General features: G+C 44.5%; 1 long non-coding RNA gene across 1 annotated transcript; it reads right to left on the bottom strand.

Annotated features, from left to right (window-relative positions):
* Window positions 1-276: 276 nt before the first annotated feature.
* Window positions 277-22,407, bottom strand: LOC122464546. Its single transcript, XR_006288694.1, has 3 exons — window positions 22,317-22,407; window positions 11,829-11,931; window positions 277-732 (listed from the first exon to the last, which is right to left on the bottom strand). It is a non-coding gene; the product is annotated as an uncharacterized LOC122464546 (long non-coding RNA).
* Window positions 22,408-23,517: the final 1,110 nt, after the last annotated feature.

Genomic DNA, 23,517 nt, shown 5'->3' on the forward strand with positions numbered 1-23,517 from the left:
ACAGCAGCAGCGGCTGCCTGCAAGCTCCCTCTGTCCTGACCCTTGTCGTGTCTCCCCACTGCTCTATGGAGATAGGGTAAGCGGATGGCAGGAGCAGGGGGACACCCTGATATTAGCCCCCCTCTTGTCTTCCCCCCCAACCCTCCCGCACAGCAAGCAGGAGGCTCCTGGGAGCAGCTCCAGGCAGAGGGCAAGAGCAGCACATGGCAGTGAGGGGAGGGACAACTGAAGTGCCGGCAATTGGTAGCCTGCTGGGCGGCTGCCACACAGGGAACTTAGGGGAGCGGGGAGCTGATGGGGGGCAGCTGGTCCACCCTGGTTCCAAGCCCCCACCAGCTAGCTGCAAAGGGCTGCTCTTTCTGCAAGCAGGCATCTGTCAAACAATGTTAAAAGGGAACATTGCCCAACTTTAAACAAGCATGTTCCCTAATTGATCAGCAATGTAAGACATTAACTGGGACGACTTTAAGTGAGGAGTTACTGTACTGAAATGGTAAGACAAATGCCAATTTTAAAGACAGAAATAGCCCCCCCCTTTGGGGGAAAAAACCCACAAATGCCAGAGTACGACTGATGCAAAAATCATTGTGTCCTTTTTGCTTGTTGTATGTAGTATGTTCACGCAGCTGCATTTTCAGGCTTCCCATATCTTAAAGTCGTGTGATTATGTATAATTATGGCTCGAGAGGTTTCTCCATCATCTGCGATCCAAGTCACCCAACCATTAATAGACTGTTGAAAGGAAAACACTGTAAGTTCATTGAAATTTTAAAAAAACTTCTCCAAAAACACACGAGCAAGAAGAAAATGGAAGTGATTTGGTTTTATTGAACCTTAACACATAATCTCTTAAAATAACTTAGTCCACATATAATTCAACAAAAGGATCATTCAAAAATATGGACAAGGACAGGGACATGTTGTACAGTACCTGGCACCAGCAATTCAGCCTGCAGGTATGAATTTTCAGCAAACAATGTTGGGAATCATTAAGAAAGGGCTAGATAAGGCAGAATATATCATGTTGCCTCTATATAAATCCATGGTGCGCCCACATCTTGAATACTGCATGCAGATGTGGTCGCCCCATGTCAGAAAAGATATATTGGAATTGGAAAGGGTTTAGAGAAGGGCAACAAAAATGATTAGGGGTATGGAATGGCTTCCATATGAGAAGAGATTAATAAAACAGGGACTTTTCAGCTTGGAAAAGATGACGACTAAGGGGGGGATACGATTGAGGTCTATAAAATCATGACTGGTGTGGAGAAAGTAAATAAGGAAGTGCTATTTACTCCTTTTCATAACACAAGAACTTAGGGGGTCACCAAATGAAATTAATAGGCAGCAGGTTTAAAACAAACAAAAGGAAGTGCTTCTTCACACAACGCACGGTCAACCTGTGGAACTCTTTGCCAGAGGATGTTGTGAAGGCCAAGACTATAACAGGGCTCAAAAAAGAATTAGATAAATTCATGGAGGATAGGTCCATCAATGGCTATTAGCCAGGCTGGGCAGGAATGGTGTCCCTAGCCTGTTTGCCAGAAGCTGGGAATGGGTGTTATACCAATAAAATAAAAACCAGCAGGATATTATTAAAGGGGAAAAGGCAAAATACCACATTTATTGTGAATACAGAAAGAATCATAGTAAGCAGTTAGTTATAGCTATAACATTCCATTCAATCTCATATTTATTCTCTCTCTCACACACACACACACACACACACACACGTTCTGCAAGGTTGTTATCATAGTTACCAGCCTTAGAGTTGCTCATGCCAAGCCACTGGCTTGGACATGAGGAGGGAGCAGGGCCTTGTCAGATGCTCATCTGATGCTCCTGGAAGTTGGTTTGCAGAATCAGATCCCAAAGTTCTCACGTTCTAGAGTCCATTTTTATAGGAATTTCTTCCTATGCCAGTCTATGGGAATTGCTTCATCATGCTGTTGCTGAATCAATCAGCAGATGGCACATTCCTGACGGCTCTGTGCTGCCAGATGTTATCTTGTTCTTTGGTTCTTCCATCCTTGAGGCTGTTGGGTGGATTCCAGTCTGCCCTCCGGGGGTCCTCTGGTTATTTCCACTTGATGCCTTCTTCAGCCGATGAACACTTGATTCTTAGGCTCGCACCTCCCTGATCATTCAGTTATTATCCACAGCAAGCATCCATCCACATACATCCTCTATCTCTATTTTAATCACAATTGTTAACAAAGCGAGATGAATACAACAAAAGGGCGGGGAGTCTCTGGGTGCTGTTTCTGTTGTTACAGAGTACTGCTTTGAGTCTCTCTCTGTGTGAGTAGTTGTTGTTACAAAGAATTGCTTTGAGAACTGTGAAAGTAGAATGAATTATATTGAAATTATAATTCATTAAAGAAATGCTACTTGAAGGGTTTGTTGAAATATAGTTGTCAGGAAGAGAAACATTAAGGAGTGTGAGACAATGGGTCCTCAAACTAATGAACTTAGAGCTCCTACTGAGCTAGGAGATTGGCAAACGTTAATATGCAAATAAGATATGTATGTATATTTGTCAGTTTCTGCTTTCTTTTGTCTCTTATGTTAAATTGGCTTTGGCTTAGCTGTAGAAATAAGTCATCTTGAGCCTCAGAGAGGGGCTCACATCTGGGTGCATTAGCAAAGCGCTTTGCTAATAAACAGAGTGGTCTGACAAATTATGTGAGTCCTGAATCTGACTTTGACAATTTGGAAGTTCTACCGAGATGGCAACCATCTTCACTGGGGCCGTGTGACTCCTGACTGTTCTTAGGACGGCCGTGGCAAGCCGACACCTGGGCATTTGGCCCGAGCAGTCCTCCACCAGAACGGAAGGGTGCATGACCACAGTGAAGTCTACATCATTGAACCTGCTGGTTCCCACTCTGTTCTGGTAGGGATCCCGGGATCTGACATCAGGAATCTGGTCAGGTAATTATTTCTGTGTTTTGTCCGGATTGAGGACTGTCTTGTCTCTGTGTCTATCCGTCCTCCCTGTGGTGTGTTTGAGTCTGGGCGCCGTCTCCGTCCGGGGATCGGCTGACCAAAGGGTTCCTGTCCCCACGGTCTGAGTAAGTGAAATCTGCACAATCGCAGCCGCACCGCACCACACCTTGGGTAAAGCCCTTGGTGTGAAAGCAAGGGCGATGGAGGCAGTAGCCTGTGGGCTCCTTTTGCGTGTTGCACCGGGCATCGCTCTGACGAACCCGACTTTCCTTCTTGTGTGATTGGTGTGTAAAGTCCTCCTGTATGGGTAACTAGACGTCTAAGTCGGGACAGTTCCCTGAAGGAACGCCGGCTCAGTTTATGTATTTTAGGAAGAGTCCGGACTCCTGTAAATTTCTGAAAAAATGGTCTAGGCTAAGGGGGTCAGGTAGAGTGGCTACTACCACCACTACGCTTCTGTCCCCAGAAGCCTTTACAACTATTCAGAGGGAAAATGGGCCCTTTTCCCACAGAAATGGTCTATAAGGGACTGCTGCAGGCAGCAGGCAGAGAGAGAATCTGATCAAAATTGTTTGACTATTGGGTAATGTAATCAAAATCACTAAAGGATGTAAGGGATTTCTATTGGAACTTAACTTGGCTGCTCCTGGTTGTGTCTAGTTGTACAAGATGGAAGTGTAATCGGGGTACAGTTGTGTAAAAGAGTAATCACAGTGCAAGGGATGTTAGGCAAAAGAGAATTTTGAGTATGTGTATAGTGCTAAAATCTGAAGCTGTGTCTCAGCTATTACCTGAGAATAAATTTATAGCTTGGTACAGCAGAGAAACCATTGCAAACATGGTCTGTTGCACAAGAGGGAAAACTGAGGTACACCACCTCATGAATTTCATAAATGACGAGTGAGTGGGGTAATTCACCAGCCTGACTATAGAACAAAATAAGTACAGCCTGGAGGTAATTCTTGTGTTTTTCTCCAATTAGCAAGGAAATTTGTAAAAGAAAGTGGTATTATTATGAAGCAATAATCTGTCCCCACCAGGGGTGTGGAAATTGTTTCTTTTGTTTTTAGACTCCACAAGCAAGCTGGCGCCAGCGGAAGAATAACTCAGAATACCATGGATCTATGTTTTGTGTTGTTTGTCTGTGGTGTTTGTCTTGTTGCTAGCATTGTTGTGTTTTAATGAACAGAAAACCTCATGACATGGGTGGGGGATGGCTTCAAAAGGCTGACCTTGTGGGGAGGGAGGGAAGATGTATATGGGAATGCAAAAGGCTAACTCAGGAGAATCCCAAAATTCAGTGGCCACTGTTAGGATCTTGGGACAAAGACCGAGTAGACGTCTTAAAAGACAAACTCAGCCAACCTAAAACTAAATTGGCAAAAGGAGAGGTTGACTGTTTCATGCAGTGGTGGGAAGAGGCAAATCATAGGTGGACAGAATCAAAACTTGCCTCTCTCAAAGATTCTGGCTTCTATCCCACCAGATGCAACTCATTTTACTGTTGTTGATTTGTGCTCTGCTTTCTTTTCTCTCCCAGTTCACCCTGACTCCCAGTTCCTGTTTGCCTTTTCGTACAAGGGGCAACAGTACACATGGACCACACTGCCCCAGGGGTATACTGAAAGCCCGTCATATTTTTCCCAAGCATTAGCCCGAGACCTTGCTGACCTTGTTTTCCCGTCCAGGTCCACACTAGTCCAATATGTAGATGATCTACTCCTCTGTTCCCCTTCATTGTCTGCCTCTGAAACTGACTCTTTAGTGCTCCTTACTGCCCTAGCAAATAAGGGTCACAAAGCTTCTCGCTCTAAACTACAACTCTGTCAAGCTTCTGTCACATACCTTGGCTTTCTCCTCTCCCAGGGTTCCCATGCACTTTCTCCCACCCGCGTCCAAGCTATCCTTAGCTTTCCCCGACCCCGCTCCCCACGCCAGGTCCGGAAGTTTTTAGGCATGGCTGGATTTTGCAGACAATGGATTCCCCAATATGCCTCCCATGCAAAACCTCTCCAGGAACTCACTCGATTCTCTGTGCCTGACCCCATGCCGTGGCCCCCTGAGGCCAATTCTGCCTTTGTTTCCCTCAAACAGGGTTTGGCTTCTGCCCCTGCCTTAGGGCTGCCTGACTATTCTAAGCCTTTTACCCTTTTCTGCCACGAACAACCTGGATGTGCACTTGGAGTTCTCACTCAGATGCACGGAGAAAAGAACCGCCCAGTGGCTTATTTCTCTGCCACTTTAGACCCTGTTGCCCAAGGCTTATCCCCCTGCCTGCGTGCTGTGGCTGCTGCAGCGCGTCTAGTCGAAATGTCTGATTTCTTTGTTCTCCACTCTCCTCTTACCCTCCTGGTCCGTCACTGACCTCACCCTGCTCCAAGACTCTGCCCCAGAAACCGAGAAAGAATCCTGGGTTGCCCAGGGTTGCTCTCTACATCCCGAACCCTTTTGGCGCTCGCCTACTGGCGCCTTTGTAGCCCCCTTTTCACTCTACCCGTCTCTGGCTGCCCTGCTACATGGTGTTTCGCATGTCGGAAAGGAGGGGATGGTCTCTGCTGTAACAAAGACAGGATGGTGGGCCCCCCCATTTCAGCTCTTTTGCAGCCCGCCACTGTGCAGCCTGTACCATTTGCCAAAGCCATAATATTGGTAAACCTGTAAAAGTGGCTCAGGGATTCCGGGGCCTGCCTCAAGCACCGTTCTTGCACAAATGCCTAAGTGTCAACAATATGAATTTATTTTGTTATGGTATGTTTATTCTCTGGTTGGATTGAAGCCTTTCCTTGTCGCAAGGCTGACTCACTGTCTGTTGCCAAATGTTTGTTAAATCATATTATGCCTGCCAAGGGAATTCCTGCTACTCTGTCCAGTGATCGGGGTACACATTTTACTGGACAACTTGTCAACACCTGGACCGTATATTGCATATCAAACACCTGTTGCACTGTCCCTACCACCCACAGAGTGCAGGTGCAGTTGAAAGATGAAATGGTGTACTTAAGAATAAGCTTGCTAAAATTTGTGACTCTACAGGATTAAGCTGGCCAGTAGCCTTACCATTAGCCCTTATGGACATGAGATCCACTCCATCCCAAAGGCATAAATTAAGTCCCTTTGAAATTGTTATGGGACGCCCTATGCGAGCTATGACTCCCATTACTCCCATTCCAGATTTGAACTTGACTCACAGTGCGCTCCTTCAGTATTGCAAGGGACTAATGCAAGCTGTAAGTCACTTCCATTCACAGGTTCGAGCTGCCTGGCCCACGGAACCCACCTCCGACGCTTGCCACAAGCTCGAGCCAGGTGATTGGGCCTATGTACGGCGCCATCGTCGAAAGCACGCCTTGGAGCCCCGGTGGAAGGGTCCTCATCAGGTACTGCTTACTACACAGATGGCTGTTAAACTATCTGGCATCACAGCGTGGATACATGCTTCACAGTGTAAGAAGGCACCATCCCCAGAGAACCAATCATCACCTCAGGACAACGCAGAGTCAATTTTGACTCCAGAAGAAGACGTAGAGGAACAGTCTGCAATACCTTACAATCTACGCTCTCGTAAGAGTTGCCAGAATCAGACAACGAAAGAAAAAAAAAAAGCAGTAGCGAGCCTAGCGCCTACTGCTTGGTGGGCGTAAAACCGTGACTGCGGTTCCCTCAGTTGAGGTTGTCAGAACCAGAAGAGCCTTGCTTCCAACATGTGCCTCTGCCTGTTCCTCGGCTGCTGGTATCTTACGGTCTGGGGAGACCACGATGACAATTCTTTTATCCAGCAGCAGGTGTGGATAGCTCAGACCCTTAATATTTCTAATTGCTGGGTCTGCAGCCACATCCCAGCCCACTCTCAAACTGGTGTTCCTGTCCTGGCTATCCCACTCAAGTCCCCAGACCTCACTGGAGGGCCTCGTCCATTTAACAAAATATGGAACAGCAATGACACTTGGGAAGCGGTGGGAATAAATGCATCTAAATGAATAAGTGTGGTGGAGGGAAAAGGTCATTGGTGTTGGGTGTGTAATGGGACAGGACTGGATCTGGGGAAAAGCCGTTGCCTTCAGCATATTGTGGCCAATGGTGTATGGGATTATTCAAACAAAACTAAAAAGTGGCGGGCCGGGTATGGAGATATGAATTTTTTCTCAACCTGGGATCAAACAGAGAAATCAATCTCATGTTCCCCCTACAGTAACCTTAGTGAAAACAATATAATCTTTCAATGTCATGCAAATAAAACCACTCCTCGTAAGGAGAATTATCCCCCTTACCCTTTGGGGGATATTACTCCTCCTTTGCAAACACCTATATGACAAATGGGTGCAACCGACCCTTCCCGGCCTTAATAGGCCATCACTTGGTGTGTGGGACCAGAGCTTATACCGCACTACCAGCTAATTGGTCAGGAATCTGTTATCCCGCCCGACTCTTCCCACAATTCCGAGTGCTAGGAACCTTCCCTCGAGAACGCCTCCGCAATTTCAGGCGAAAAAGAAGGGACTTAACAGATGCCCAGTGGTATGTAAATAACATAAGCCCCTTAACCTGGGAAGAGGCCATTGGCGGTTCCTTAATACCATTAGGGGGAGTAATACACCATGCAAAAAGCCTCCTAAGGTTACAAGCAGTAGTTGAAATAATGGCAAATGAAACCGGAGAAAGTTTAAGAGCCCTGGCCAAAGAAACAGGGGCAGTCCGACAGATTGCCCTCCAAAACCGTCAGGCATTGGACATAGTGCTGGCGGCAAAAGGAGGGACTTGTGCTCTCATTGGAAAAGACTGCTGTGTGTATATACCAGACAACACCAATGAGGTAATAGATCATGCTAGCCACTTAGAACAAACCGCATATCTTCCCCACGAAGAGCCAAGTTCTTTATGGAAGTGGCTAAGTAACCATTTCAATTTCTCTGGCATAGGAAACAGGTTGTTTCAGGGGGCCCTAACTCTCCTGTTTGGAATCCTAATAATTTTTGTATGTTTTCAGTTACTTTCCTGTTGTATCCAAAATTGTGTCAGGCATGCTACACAGATAGCTGCCTCAAACCAGAGTGCTAATTTGATGATTTTAAATATCACAGATGAACAAAGAGATAAAGAACAATTGATATGTGGAACCCAGTCATTGTTGGTCATTGCGTAGCTTGACCAAAAGGAGGGATTGGGACAGTAGAATGAATTATATTGAAATTATAATTCATTAAAGAAATGCTACTTGAAGGGTTTGTTGAAATATAGTTGCCAGGAAGAGAAACATTAAGGAGTGTGAGACAATGGGTCCTCAAACTAATTAACTTAGAGCTCCTACTGAGCTAGGAGATTGGTAAACGTTAGTATCCAAATAAGATATGTATGTATATTTGTCAGTTTCTGCTTTCTTTTGTCAAATTGGCTTTGGCTTAGCTGTATAAATAAGTTATCTTGAGCCTCAGAGAGGGGCTCACATCTGGGTGCATTAGCAAAGCGCTTTGCTAATAAACAGAGCGGTCTGACAAATTATGTGAGTCCTGAATCTGACTTTAATAGAACAGACTCTGTCTTAGAATGTACTAACACAATTAGCAGCTTGCAAGTTTCACACATAGAGGGAGAGAAACAGTACCAAAAACCAAGAGACCTCTTAATTAATAATACCCTGGAATTTAAACTATGGGGAATCAAACTCATTTGTGATTTTAATACAGAACTTCTTTAATATGATCCAACATGGGCGACAGGGAATGGATCACTTGATGATTACCTGTTCTGTTCATTCCCTCTGGGGCACTTGGCATTGGCCATTGTCGGAAGACAGGATACTGGGCTAGGTGGGCCTTTGGTCTGACCCAGTATGGCCATTCTTATGTTCTGGAGTTATAAAATCTCATTCCCATAATTCTGGGCGAGGTTCCAGATGCAACTGATAGAAAGACATGAAGTCAGTCAGAACTACTTCAGTGGTATGTCCGACATGCGAGCAGATTATAAATAATGGTACCAGGTAAATTGACATGGCTGTTTCAATAGACACAAAAAAACCAATAAACATATATACAAACTAGTCTGGGAAAGTTAACATTGTTCCCTTAGTTTTTACTACCTGTACATGCTCTCACCTCCTAGAGTTCCTTAGTAAACATGCTCCTCTGTTGAAAAGAAATGCTCTTCTAACCTCTGCTGACTCTCTCTGAGTCCTTGGGCAAATCACTGGCATTGTGTCACTCAGTGTCTCCTCATCTGTTAAACAGGGATAGTATTTTCTTACCTCCCTCCCAGGGTTATTCTGAGGATATTTGTAAAGCGGTTTGAAGATACTGAGTGCTGTTTAAGAACTACATAGTTATGGCCCTACCAAATTAATGGTCCATTTTGGTCAATTTCACAGTCATAGGATTTTGAAAATTGCAAATTTCATGATTTTAGATATTTAAATCTGAAATTTCATGGTGTTGTAACTGTAGGGGTCCTGACCCAAAATGGGGGCTGCGGAGGGTTGCAAGGTTATTGCAGGGGGTGTTGGGGTATTGCCACCGTTACTTCTGGGCTGCTGCTGGCAGTGGTGCTGCCTTCAGAGCTGGGTGGCTGAAGGCAGAGCCCCTGCCAGCAGCAGCGCAGAGGTAAGGATGGCATGGTATGGTGTTGCTACCCTTACTTCTGCACTGCAGCCTTCAGAGCTGGGCCCTTAGCAAACAGCCGCCACTCTGGCCACCCCGCTCTGAAGGCAGCCGCACAGAAGTAAGGGTGGCCTGGTATGGTATTGCCACACTTACTTCTGCACTGCTTCTGGCAGGGCGCTGCCTTCCGAGCTGGGTGCGTGGCCAACAGCCGCCGCTCTCCGGCCACCCAGCTCGGAAGGCAGCGCAGAAGAAAGGGTGGCAATACCGCAGCCTCCCCTAGAATAACCTTGAAACCCCCACCCCCAAAATCTCCTTTTGTGTTGGAACCCCGAGGGTGTGAAATGCTAGTCTCCCCTGTGAAATCTGTATAGTATAAGGTAAAAGTACACAAAAGACCAGATTTCACGGTCCGTGACATATTTTTCACGGCCATGAATTTGGTAGGGCCCTATACATAATTTTACTTATGCCTGCCTCATTCCATACCCATCTTCACAGAATTCCACTCACTTTATGCATATGCACAAGAACAATGGCAATAGAATATTGAGAGATCACTTTTTCAAAAGAAAAGGGATGTTTGTATGTAAAATCAGGATGAAGGTGAGAAGTATATTTTTTCCCAATGGATTAAAAAATGTGGCCATGAACTGGTAATTACACTGTCATAATGCATATGCAGCCTTACTTTTTAACTTTTCTGACCTTTGAGTTAATCTCTTTGGAGTATTAATTCCTTTAACATACTTTTTAAGTACAGTAAACATATGGTAGGTCAGTTCTGTCCTTGTTTGCTAAATAGCATTTAACAGCAAATATATGGCCTTTTCAGTGATTCCCTTTGTCTCTAGAAGAAATGTGATGCTTTTGTTGCATTTTCACCGTTGCTTCTTATTTGGTTGTGGACAGAAATACAACCCAGGAAGAGGGCGTAGACCCGATTGTTGGGTGAGTGCAATATGGATGGCTGCTGTGAAATTCAGAGGATTAAGGTTTATGTAGAGGTACAACCAAGAAGAAATGTGCGCTTGAAAACTATGCAGGTTGCATTGATTGTTCTGAGTCATGATATGCTAACTTCAGTTTGTTAGGGAGCCCCTTACATTCCCTGTTACAGTTTTGGTTTGGGAAAAATGGCAAGGGAGAGCAAAGCCTTTGCCCTGAGGGCAGCCTCTTCTGCTTGGGTGAGCTACAGAAATGACCTAGTAGAGCTACGTGGGCCTTCTTTAAAATTCATCAGTGCCTCCCCACCCAAAGTATCCCCACTACTATGATGCCAGGGGTGCAGTGAACATACATAACTTTCCTGATGGTCACACAGTAGTAGTAATCCTTATAGTAGAACCTCAAAGATACAAACACCAGAGTTAGGGACTGACCAGTCAACCAGACACCATGTGAAATCGGAAGTAACCAATCAGGTAGCAGCAGAGACAAACAAACAAAAAAGCAAATACTCTCCTGTCTGTATTGCATCTTTAAAGGTAGGCATATCTGGTCCCCCACCTCTTCCTCTCCCCCCCACCCCCTGCCATGCGCGGGACAGCCACCTACAGCAGGACACTGGGGCTGCCAGCTTAAGGTAACTGGACCCAGCAGAGCAGGAGCAGTGCTGGGGTCTGCGCTGCTTTAACCCTCCCCTGAGAGGGTGACACGCTGTTTTTAACCCCCCTCCCCCACTGGGAGGGATAAGAGGGGACACATGCTGTTTTCACACACTCACACACACATCCCGGCCAGGAGGGTGATAAGCTTGCAAGTTTATGCCTGCACTGAGTGGGGAGCTCAGCTGCTACTGAAACCAGGCCTGGAGTGTCAGCTGCTGGAGCTGGAGCCCAAACTGCGCTTTGTTCAGAGTTACGAACAACCTTCATTCCTGAGGTGTCCGTAACTCTGAGGTTTTACCTTATTTCCAAGTATGGTAATCGGTCTGGGCAACATCTGTGGCCTTTCTTCTGAGGACACAATCTTGAGTAGCTGTATAGTGTCTAAATCTGCATTATGTGGTTATTATACAGTATCCCCCTCATTAGTGAGTGCCCTCAGTCTGGGCCTCCAGCCTGGTTAGGCCGCTACTTCTCAGCTACTCAGCCTTCACCTGCCCTCAGGACACGTGCGTTTAAGTCCAAAGTGTTCACCGCCTGTCTCACTCTAGCAGTGTCCCTCACACGTCCTATTCCCTGGGCTCATGTGCTCCCGCTCCCAGAACAACATAGTTCTTCTTCCTTCCAGTGAGCCCCCTCCACCCCACAACACACACACTGCTTACAGCCAAATGGTACTTACCCTCCAGCTCCTCCCAGTTGTCATGGTATCCTTGAGTTTCTTGCCCCTCTGAGCCCTTGATCTTCCAGGACTTGGCTGCTCACACATAGGCACCATCTGCTGACTTATTACAGAAATTTTGTCTAAGTCAAGTCCACAGCACTAGGCCCATAGTTAGAATAAAATAAAATATTAATTTATTAGGTGTATATACTCCTCTGCAGCTGGGAAGGTGAAAACCAGTGATGCAGAAACACCAAGTGCAATGCCTGCCCCTAACTTGGGGAAAGTTCAAAGCCAGATACAAACTATGCTGCCCGGGCATCTCCAGTAAACATTTTTACCAGTGTAGCTCAGTCTATACCAATTGGTAACCTATGCCTTTAAGATGTTTTTGATAAAATTTTCCTTCCAGTGGGAAGCCAGATCAAACATTAGGTGAAAGCTAAGTTCCAAAGAATGCCCTGGGGCCCTCATCAGCTACATTCACAACCGTACAAAGAGGAGCGACTGCTCTCATTATCGTAATTATGTAATAAATTACCAGAAGGAGCATGCTACAGGTAGCCTTTCTCACTAATATTTTCCTGGCAAAGTTTTGTGTGGGTTGCTAGGTCAAATAGATGCTCCTGGTGGTTATAGGATTGTAAAACAATGTTTCAAAAAGCACTTCTGAAACAAAGTGCATGAACAATTGCTTAGACTGCCTTCCTACTGCAGAATAAACATTTCTTAAAATAAATGGTAGTAGGGCATAGAGCTCAAAGCACCTTAGAAGTGCTCAGCATCGCTCCTAAGCCACTTCTGTAAAAAATGAGCCTTTTCACAAGGCAGGAGATAGATAGCACAAGTACATTTGGTTCAGTTCTTCCACTGAGTTTCTCCCACTTTTTTCTCATTATGTTATTCACATTGGTCTGTCCTCTATATCCAAGGCACTCAGATGTTTTTGTCCCAATGCCTAATCCTGGCTAATGTGCATTGTCTGCTCATGGCTGCTTTCCTTTATCAATAGGCAACATCATTCATAACACTTGAATAAGTGTACAGTGGAGCTACTGATTGTTCCTTTTATCTCTTCTAATATGAGGGATTTTGTTTTAAATTGTCCTCGAAGGGACATAAATTGACCTGTATTTTAAAAAAAAAATTGTCAAAACTTCCTTGCTGTCTATCTGAGCTGACACCCTTGTTTTTCAGGTATGAGGAAGAGGTAGGGGAAAGTATTTTTCTAATGTGACAAGCAACTTTAAGTAACAAAAGATTCTTCTGTCCTTTGCATCACAGCATTAAACCCCAGACAATTTCTTAGCATGCTGGGTGAAGAAAGAAGGAGAAGGAAAGAAATATGAGAATATGCTTTCCCAACACCTAACTGCTTTACATCAGATTCCTTTGAATAAAACAATATTTTCTCACACAGATTTCTGAAGTTGTTGTAATACATTGGTATTTCAAACAGTTCTTGATGAATAAAGCTCATTAGATTCTCATGTGCCTTCATCTTTATAGCATACATTCACAGGAACAAAAGAAATGGCACAGTGCCCACTGCTGTATTCTAGAAGTCATCCATATTTACAATGTTGGGGATGCCTTCAAAACACAAAGTGAAGCCCTGAGCATTGAGATGGAGCCGTCAAAAGGGATTTCCCCCACTGTACAAATGGACAGTTATGTATTAGCATGTTGAAGTACGTTTGTTGCAGCTTTATAGCACGTACTAGTTAAAAACATAGAACAGTTCTTTAAAATGAGGGTATAAAATGCAGTAAGTTAGTGGACAGAAAGACAAGACTTTTCAAAATTAAAAAGACATGAAAATATTAGACAAAAGGTAAACATTTTATCTGATGCCTTTTATTACCCTCTCACAAGCTGAAGCAAAACCATTCTCTTATAGTCATATGACAGGTTTTTGTTTTGATTTTTTGTCTTAAACAGCGCAGAGAATATTTTAGAATTGCCACTGTAGTTACTCAGTGTGACAGGGTAGTCTGCCCTCTTAAAGGTAGTGGTGCCTAGTGGTCAGCCAAACCAACACATGGCTTGGCCCTTTAAGGTTTGAATCGATACACACACACAGAGGCCTAGGGGTTATTGATAAAGAAGAAGCAGTCCTAGGAATCAGAGGTGCTTGGGAGGCAATCTCATCATTATATCTTTAAGGGCCCAGGGCCAAGAGCCTTGCAGTGAGGGTGGCTCAAGGCACCTCTCTTGCTCAACCAACTGGAGATGAGCTGTGGGTATGGGGCCAACATAAAAGCTGTCTTCACCCTTATAACAGAGCAGATGCTAGTAGGAGTTGTCTGTTGGTTTGGTCTAGCTTGAGGATTAATTGTAGAGGAAAGCTGGCTAAAGCATAACAGCCCAAGGAGGAAAGCTGAGGACTTCTGTTTAAGGAGAAAGGTAATACTTGCCTGAATTACTTAATCCCAAGGGAAGGCTAGGGCTCTTGCCATAGAGACTGAGTGACTGTCTCATTGATATACACCCTGTTCCAGGAGAAGAGCTGAGGATTCCTATTTCAGGAGAGATGGGGAACTGGTTAACTCATAACCTGACAGCCTCCTCTTTGAGGGGGAGACTCTTGTTGTGGGAGACCTTTTGAAGCACAACCCCAGCTCGAGGCAAGGGGTTGTGGGAGGTCTCCTGAACTGGGATGAAGAGCTGACCTGAACTCCTAGGGGGACCCAGAATGGGGTGATATGGGGCAACTAACAAAGGAACTTGCCCTTTGTAGAAAAACTTAATAACTCAGACCCCATGAAGGGGGTGCATTTGTTTTAAACTAAACAAAATCTGGTAATTGATTGAAAGAACCTGAAAGGCTCCTGAGTGCAACACACGTGCATTGCCACAAGGGGGGTGTGCTGGAGAGGCTCACCCCTTGACAGGTAGCATCGTTAAAAAATGCCATAGTTTACTCAGCAAGAACGCCTGGCCCCAATCCTGCAAATGGATCCTTTGAAGTTAATGGGCTTCACATGAGAGTCTGCCCACATGGAACCCCAGTGGCATCAATGGATCTAATAGCCCAGTAAAGGCCCAGGTTTTTAGTTAATATTTTTAAAAGTTTTCCTTGAATTTAATACAAAATTGGCCACCTGTAAAGCCCAACACATCTGGGGAGGATAGGAGCTCCCAGTGAATGTGGGAGATGGATAGGGTTTCCAAGACCACTGCAAACAATTTTCTCATACCACAGAAGTGGTACATTTCAGGTTACTTTCAGTCTCTGTATTAGGAAATCTTATTCTGAGTTTGGCTTCAGTGGGACTCTTCCCACTCTTAATTAAAACCAAAATCTCTTGGCATTATGAAGAACAGCACCACCTTCAAATAGTAAAGAGACCAAAACAATAAGACATCATGAGGGGGAAAAAATTCTACAAGTCATTTCAGAAACGGCAGTCACAAAGAGCACCTGTTGAATGTGAATATCTGCTTTAGGCTTCAAAAATCAGTTCAGATACAGAGGTAATCAGTTAAGTGCCAATTTGGAGCCATAAGCTGTGCCTTTGCTAAACTGCATATTTGAAGGCTTTTTTATTAGGATAGCTTACTATATATATATATATATATATATATATGGGTGTGTCTGTTTCCTTTAATATTGACAGTGATCAAAGGTTTTAAATGCACCCTTATTGATTTTTTTTTTAAATGTACTGGTAGCTGTATATCACTTAATGATTATGTAGACTCAGTCAAAAGACAAACTACAAAATCCACTGTCTGTGAAAAGCTTTGAATTCAAAATTTCAAGAATGAGTTAATTGACCTAGATCTAGACTTAATATTATGCCCAATTAGGTGTTATGTAAATTCAACAATTTGCGGATTACATGGATTGCTATTAAGTTACTAACATTAACATTTTGTGTGTGTGTATAATATATATTAGTTGCACCTGTAACTTTTTGTCCCTGACTGTCCATGTTAGCAGGGGATGTTAGGAAGAGCATATTGCTGCCTTTTTAGAAGGATGATTGATAGATACACACACTACCTAACCAGCTAAATGTGAAGACATTTGGTAAGTGCAGGTGGGCAGGAGAGGGAATAAAACCATCACAGTAGGATAGTCCCACCTTTCATTTCAGCTGCCTCGCATGTCAGAACTGACCAACCGTTACCACCATCTGACAGTGCTGGTGTGAAATGAGTGATCTGACTCAGTAAGTGAACAGGTGTCTGCCTCACTGAAGCCACCCTCGCAATAAACACCCTGGCAGCAGCCTCAGGAGGCACGCTGAGGACTGAATAGCACAGAGACTGAAACCTTTCTTGTCCCTAAAAGGTGATCCCTCAGGAATAGACAGCGGCAAGATAAGTAATTATGCACTGTTGCTCCCTATGCTGTAAATATCCTGTAGATAGAAGAAAATCCAGTTTTCAAAGCTATAAATATAGCACCTTTTTAGGAGCAGGAAGAATGAAAAGAAATTCCTGAATGATGCTCTTCTGGCAAAGCCCGAACAAAGCAGTTTAAAATTACATGAAGCATAAGAGGTTCTCATTGAACATCACTCACAAAGGCAGCCCTTCTACATTTTCTTGATTACTCACATCAAGTGATAGGGAAGAGTTGGCAGTATGGTTCCACCCACAGCTCAGGTTCCTCTAGAGATGTCCTGGTGTGCACTAGGGTGGTATTGAAATGAAAGGCATACAATAATTGCTTCATGAGCTATAAAAACAAATTTGCGGATGCACTTTCACAGTGAGAATGCACAAGTTTATGTGCTAACTTTGCAATTCAGTACATCAAAAATCATACAAGGCAATTAGCTTTCTATTTTAAATATAAAAGCAAGCTGCATTAAGCAAGATGTGCTGCAGACCCTGACTAACCAGGTAAGAGGGCGCATTCAGCACTGTGTAAAAATATACTGTTTTCATGCGCCTTTAATTCACAAAGACACTTTTGCAATTCACACTAGTGCACCCTTACAACTTCAGCATTCTCCATTAACAGCAAGGACACAATCTTTGGAGGAGGAGAGAAAGATGCACAGATGTGATTAAACTAACTCAAACACCTCAGACAATTACGATCCTGCCATTCTGGTTTGTATCTACTGTAATAAATCTAAATAAAGAAATCATCTCTGTGATGATGCCAGACACTGATAGAAGCTGTCTGAAGTTTAGATATCCGCTTTGTTTGCTGCTACTACCACTATATGCTTCTCTCTGCTATGGGACTCATTCAACTGTGTTTATCTATCTATAAAGGAACAGCCTGGCCCTAAAATACATAGCTATTCTGTAAAAGAACAGTGCCTCACTTCCTAGATTCATTTTCTTCATAAAAATGATTTGGGATGCAATCTAACTGCTGTACATAATACCCACAGCCCTGCTACAGAGTTAATAACTCTGACATCTAATCCCTTTCATATGCTAATGTGAGTCATTTATTTCTATTCACTTGATATTTTTTTTATTCATATTTAGGTCATCTGAGGCCCTATTAAAAACGTGTGGTTCTCTGATACAGACAGTTGTCATGAATTCCCTTGTAACTGGGTGGTCCTTTTAAGAGCCAAAGGCCTTGGGGCCAGCTCAGCCCTAGTAGTTTATCAGACCCAGCTGGGGAAAGTTGAGGTCTTCCCCATAGAGGACTGAGAGGGAGCAGTTGAAGGTGAGGAGGTGTTGTGGGGCACTGGTTAGTTTTAGCACTGGAGTAGAGTGAAAGCTCTCTGGATCCCAGCAGGCTGTGGAAATTGAGTTTTCAGTGGCTTTGTGAGGCTTTTGTTTGAGTTAATAAAATAGTGTTGTGGAAGCCCCTGGGGAACAGCAAAGAGGAGGTGATGTGCAGCTGAAGCCAGAAGCAGGGAAGAACTGGAATGGAGCTGCTAGTGTGGACTAGCTGGGGCCTGTCATAAATATAAAGGGAAGAGTAAACACCTTTAAAATTCCTCCTGGCCAGAGGAAAAACCCTTTCACCTGTAAAGGGTTAAGAAGCTAGGATAACCTTGCTGGCACCTGACCGAAATGACCAATGAGGAGACAAGATATTTTCAAAGCTGGAAGGGGGAGAAACAAAGGCTCTCTCTGTCTGTGTGATCCTTTTGCTGGGAACAGAAAAGGAATGGAGTCTTAGAACTTAGTAAGTAATCTAGCTAGATGTGTGTTAGATTCTGTTTTGTTTAAATGACTGATAAAATAGCTGTGCTGAATGGAATGTATGTTTCTGTTTTTGTGTCTTTTTATAACTTAAGGTTTTGCCTAGAGGGATTCTCTGTTTTGAATCTGATTACCCTGTAAGGTATTTACCATCCTGATTTTACAGAGGTGATTCTTTTACTTTTTTTCTTCAATTAAAATTCTTCTTTTAAGAACCTGATTGCTTTTTCATTGTTCTTAAGATCCAAGGGTTTGGGTCTGTGCTCACCTATGCAAATTGGTGAGGATTTTTATCAAGCTCCCCCACCAGGGAAGGGGGTGTAGGGTTTGGGGAGGATTTTGGGGGGAAAGATGTTTCCAAGCGGGCTCTTTCCCGGTTATATATCTATTAGACGCTTGGTGGTGGCAGCAATAAAGTCCAAGGGAAAAAGGAAAATAGTTTGTACCTTGGGGAAGTTTTAACCTAAGCTGGTAAAAATAAGCTTAGGGGGTTTTCATGCATGTCCCCACATCTGTACCCTAGAGTTCAGAGTTGGAAAGGAACCTTGACAGGGCCACTTTAGATGTTTATCATTTATTGTTGTGGGACCCTGTGGTCTCTATCTTGGTGGGTTAGCACAAGCAGGCAGAGTCTCAGAAATGATGACACAGGCACCAGCTCAGTAACCACAGAACATGTATTTATTACTGGATGTGGGGACTGAGGCCACTGCTGACTGCAAAAACACTGTATCCCCTTTCCCATCTTGAGGGTTGCTTCCTCAGTCAGGGGTTCTCCCCTTCTAGGGGGAGCCACACCTTTTCAGGTGTCGGTGTGGATATGCCCCACCAACGTAGTAACTCAATGACAATACCCATTCTTCAATCTGGGTTTGTGTGAGCAGGCATCCTGGTGATATGCAGCACTGTATGCAAAATTAAATCATGTCCCTAAGTGAACCCAAGTAAAACTTGGTTCCCAGCATAAGAAAAGCCCATTTTACTTTTTGGCTGCTGTTAAAATAATAAACCCTCTTCTTTTTGTGTAACTGTTCATTTGCAGCAGCACCAGCCATGATGAGAGCTGCTGCTCAAAAGTCACTCCATGGGAGGAGATGTGAGGCATAGGCACCATCTCCTGTGTACTCGACTGACTCGCAGCAAAGGGGCGGGGTAGGGGGGGGGTAGTATGAACTACAGCGAGTGACAGTGTTGCTCCCTATTCATGGTCCCACAAAGTCCTGACACCATCTCATCAACAACTTTCTGCCACTGGCCACGATGACCATGCATACATCTCAGAGGTGGAAGCTGGATGGAGGAGGGTTCTCTACTGCAGGGGCCTTTTTCCAGTTCCTCAGCTGTGCACGCATCCACCGACTCCTTGGACCCCTTCACAGAGCAGCAGGCATTGTCCAGGGTTCTCTGCTTTGGGTCTCCCTCAGAACCCCTCATTTTGACCCTGTGACTTGTGCCCCTGTCCCGTTTGTTCGTTTTTGTCCCCTAGTAATCAGTTCAGTTCTGGTTTGTGGTCCCTCCCTCACTGGAGGGAGTGAGCCTTTTGTTGTTCTGGTAGACACCGCTCACCATCCCAGGATTTAAAGAGGCCTGGCTGGCACTTGCTCCCCTGCTTGCGTGTTTGTTCTGTGTGTGCGATAGCCAGCTTTTTCCATGCTGCCGCCCTCTTCCCCCATACCAGACCAAAGACAGACTCCTGTGGGACCCTGCTTGCTATAGCCTTCTAGTTTTACAGTGAACCAGTGATAACGGCCTTTGAATATGGCCTGTGAACCAACATTACAGTAATTTCACCTGGATGGTAATTGTTCTGTGTTATATAAGAGGGAGACAGAACACTTGCCCTCAATAGGGAAGAGTATGAGGGGAGTGAGATTTTTTTTTTTGCTTTAGACTGTAACAGCACTTCCAAATGCCTCACAACCCTGCATTTCAGTTGCCTCTTGTGACCCCCGCCCCCTAGTGGGTTGCAACCCATCAGCTGAGAAATGCTTTATGCAGCAAGTCTCCAGTGGCCTTGACCCCTGAAAGCCTATCCCCCTCCCCTCATGGCCAGGTGCTGGCCATTCACAGGACAGCAGTCTGGGCTTGGCAGACTCCACTGTCTGTTCAAGCAGAAGGGTGAGACAGGACAGCTACAGCAGGGGAGTAGCAAGAGATGTCCCTCACACCCTGCACTTAGTGCAGCCAGGGCACTCTTACCCCAGATTAGAGGGAGCTGCAGACTCTGGTGTCTTGGTGACTCCAGCACAAAGGACAGACACCGCAGTGGGGAGGGTGGAAGAACCCATGCATGTAGCAGATGCTAGCCGCAGATTTTGTACAGGTTCACAAGCTAGCCAAGAGCTGACAGATTCCTGGGCACCTGAGCTGAGGGGAGGAGCAGCCTGTGGCCCTGCTCTGTTCCCTGTCTCATTATGATGCCTTCTTTTAAACTGCTGCTCCTCACCCTGGAAGATGCAGATACTAGACCTGGTCTGAGGTTCCTGATCCAATTCTGTATATCCCCGGGAACAGCTGCTCTTACCCATCTGGCCTGTTTGATTCCCATGTGGGCAAGTGAGAGGCTTAACAACCTACATAAAATGCTCTGAAGCTAATAAATTTGTTAGTCTCTAAGGTGCCACAAGTACTCCTTTTTCTTTTTTCTGAAGCTATTAACTCCCTCAAGTAGTCAGAGCATCTCTTTTATATGCCACCCATAAGATAAAATCCTGGCACCAAAAACCTGAAATGCTTGCATTGCTGATTTAGTAGGAAGATCACCATTCCAAATGATGATTAACAGTCAGTTGTGATGGCCATCAGAGGCCCTGTACTTAATCACAGAGTGCTAGTTCCTCCAGCTTAAGCCAAAGCTGAATTTGATCTGGAATCCTGAAATGCACAAGTGAGCTCAGACTAAGGAAGCATGTGTCCCATGTTGTTTTCAAAGGTCTGTAACTCTTGGGTACTCTCAAAGCAAAATCACTGTGTTTAAGAAATGTGTTTGCTAAGCCTGTGTTCTTTGCTTTCCCTCCACGCCTATATGGAGCTCTAAGGGGCGTGTGTAAGCAATTAAGGGACAAGCGAAATCTCAGTCACTCAAGTTTTTGGCTCTATGGTAGCTGGAGAGCAGTGAGCACACCCCAGCCCCAAGGAAGGGTGTCGGACAAGGTCTGAGCCGAGGATTGTGTCCTAAGGCCCCAGACCTAGAAACGGTGACTGGAGTGTACCCAAACCCAGTTCATTTGGAAGCATGTGGAACCCACGGATTGGGTTCATTCAACACACTGATGACTGTACAGTAGGGTACAGGGCCCAGTAGTAACCAAAGGTGTTTTCAGAGCCAGAGAAACACATTGGGGGAGGGATCAGACAATTAGGCACCTGCACTTTCTCTAATTCCACTGCTGCAGACTAGAACCCCACTGGGAAACACTCCAGTGACCGATGAAGTGAGCTGTAGCTCACGAAAGCTTATGCTCAAATAAATTTGTTAGTCTCTAAGGTGCCACAAGTACTCCTTTTCTTTTTGCAAATACAGACTAACACGGCTGCTACTCTGAAACCTGACAGCTCTGCAACTGAGCCCTCGCCCAGCAAACCTCTGAAATGCAAATGAGTATTCATCTCATGGAGTACAGAACTAAGTGGATTTCAGATCTTCATTTACAGAGTTACTGGGTTACCATGATGGAAAAGACTTAGAACATTCTGCAGAGCCACAGTTTTATACCACCTGTTCTGCCAATGGAGGGGGGGCAGCAGCAGGGAAGAGAGCTTACCACCTGCTGGAACTGACTAAATTTTGAATTTAATACAAAGCAGAGGACTGCCAATGTTGCAGAAAACCCTTATTTTTTCTGTTTATAGAGTAGTTTGCACTCATAAATAATATGAAGAGACAGAGGAAAAACAGCTGTTCAAACCTATCATGTGGGGTCAGTGAAGAGGTGTAGGAGCACTGCAGGATTTGAGGCCACTTCCTGTTCAAAGAAGTGGGATAATGCTGCATGCTTCCAGGGACCTTCTCTTTCTGGTTATGAGAGAGCTAACACCGAACACTCTCTAAAATAATTGCATGTGTAAAATTGTTTGAATAACTGAACTGAGGGAGGGTTTGTGGAAGGTATTTGTAAGTAGTCAAAGATGGGCCATACAAATACTAGTACAACTGTCCGGAGTACTTTTAAGCAACAAATGGCAAAAAAGGGGAGATGAAAAGTCCTTTTTTCTATATTTCTTAGCAAAAGACTGTAGTGTCACTATTGTGAGCTATAGTGGTCTGAGATCATGACCTTGGTAAGGTGGATATTGTCTTGTGGTTTTTGTTTATGTACTAGTAATTTGTACGTCATTTCTTATTTTTCAGATATTTATAATTTATGTATTTACCAAAGAATCCTTCTTGGACAGGTGGTCTGTGCTAGTATCCAGTCTGCAAAGAAATAAGTATTATCAAAAAAAGATCAGTAATATTAACAAACCAGCTATCATGGTTACAGGGATATCCACACCTCTGTCCCCTTTCTGGTCTGAGTGCACTCTTTTTTACATCTCATGACTTTACCTATCCCAAGTTGAAATCTTGCAGTTCTGTCACTTCTCCCTGGACTAGTTTTATTTGGTGGGCTGCTGCTTCTGGGCTCTGCTAACTAACACTGACTGGTGTAGCCCGAGCTATAGATTATTTAAGAATCCCCAATTATCCCTTTGAGGGTTGACTGATTCTTGTCCCAGGATCAGTCCAGGTATTTAAATTATTATATAGTTGGGAACCCCGATGTGCCCAGTTCCAACACTCGCATTATAGGAACTCCTCTGTATTTACATATACATTTAACACAGTCACAAACAATCCAACTCAGTAAGGTAGAGAGAGATACCACATAATGTACATCTGCAGATCCATATACTCACACCATCTCTTGTAGAACAACCTGGAACGTTAGCCATCATCTTCCTCAACACCTTCTCCTTCCTCACCAGTGCCCATCATTCTGGCATCTCCCAAGGACTACATCCCCTCTCTCCTGCCCTAGGCGGGATGCAACTTTTATAACATGTTACGCTGACACCACTGTATTTGATGTATATTCAATAGGGGATTTTCCCCTTTTCCTTTCCTTACCTTCACCAATAGAGACTGGGAATGGTTGATTCATTATAAAAAGTAACCTATTTCCCCTTGTTTATTCCTCCCTCCCCCCCCCCCCCCCCCCCGTTCCTCAGACGTTCTTGTTAAACCCTGGATTTGTGCTGGAAATGGCCCACCTTGATTATCATACACATTGTAAGGAGAAAGAAAAGGAGTACTTGTGGCACCTTAGAGACTTTAAATAAATAAATTGATTTAAAGTCTCTAAGGTGCCACAAGTACTCCTTTTCTTTTTGTGAATAGACTAACACGGCTGTTACATTGTAAGGAGAGTGATCGCTTTAGATAAGCTATTACCAACAGGAGAGTGGGGGGCGGGGGGGAGAGAACCTTTTATAGTGATAAACACCCATTTTTTTCATGGTCTGTGTGTATAAAGACATCTTCTGTACTTTCCACGGTATGCATCCGATGAAGTGAGCTGTAGCTCACAAAAGC

The sequence above is a fragment of the Chelonia mydas genome, chromosome 2 (assembly GCF_015237465.2).
Source record: "Chelonia mydas isolate rCheMyd1 chromosome 2, rCheMyd1.pri.v2, whole genome shotgun sequence".
Lineage (NCBI taxonomy): Eukaryota > Metazoa > Chordata > Testudines > Cheloniidae > Chelonia > Chelonia mydas.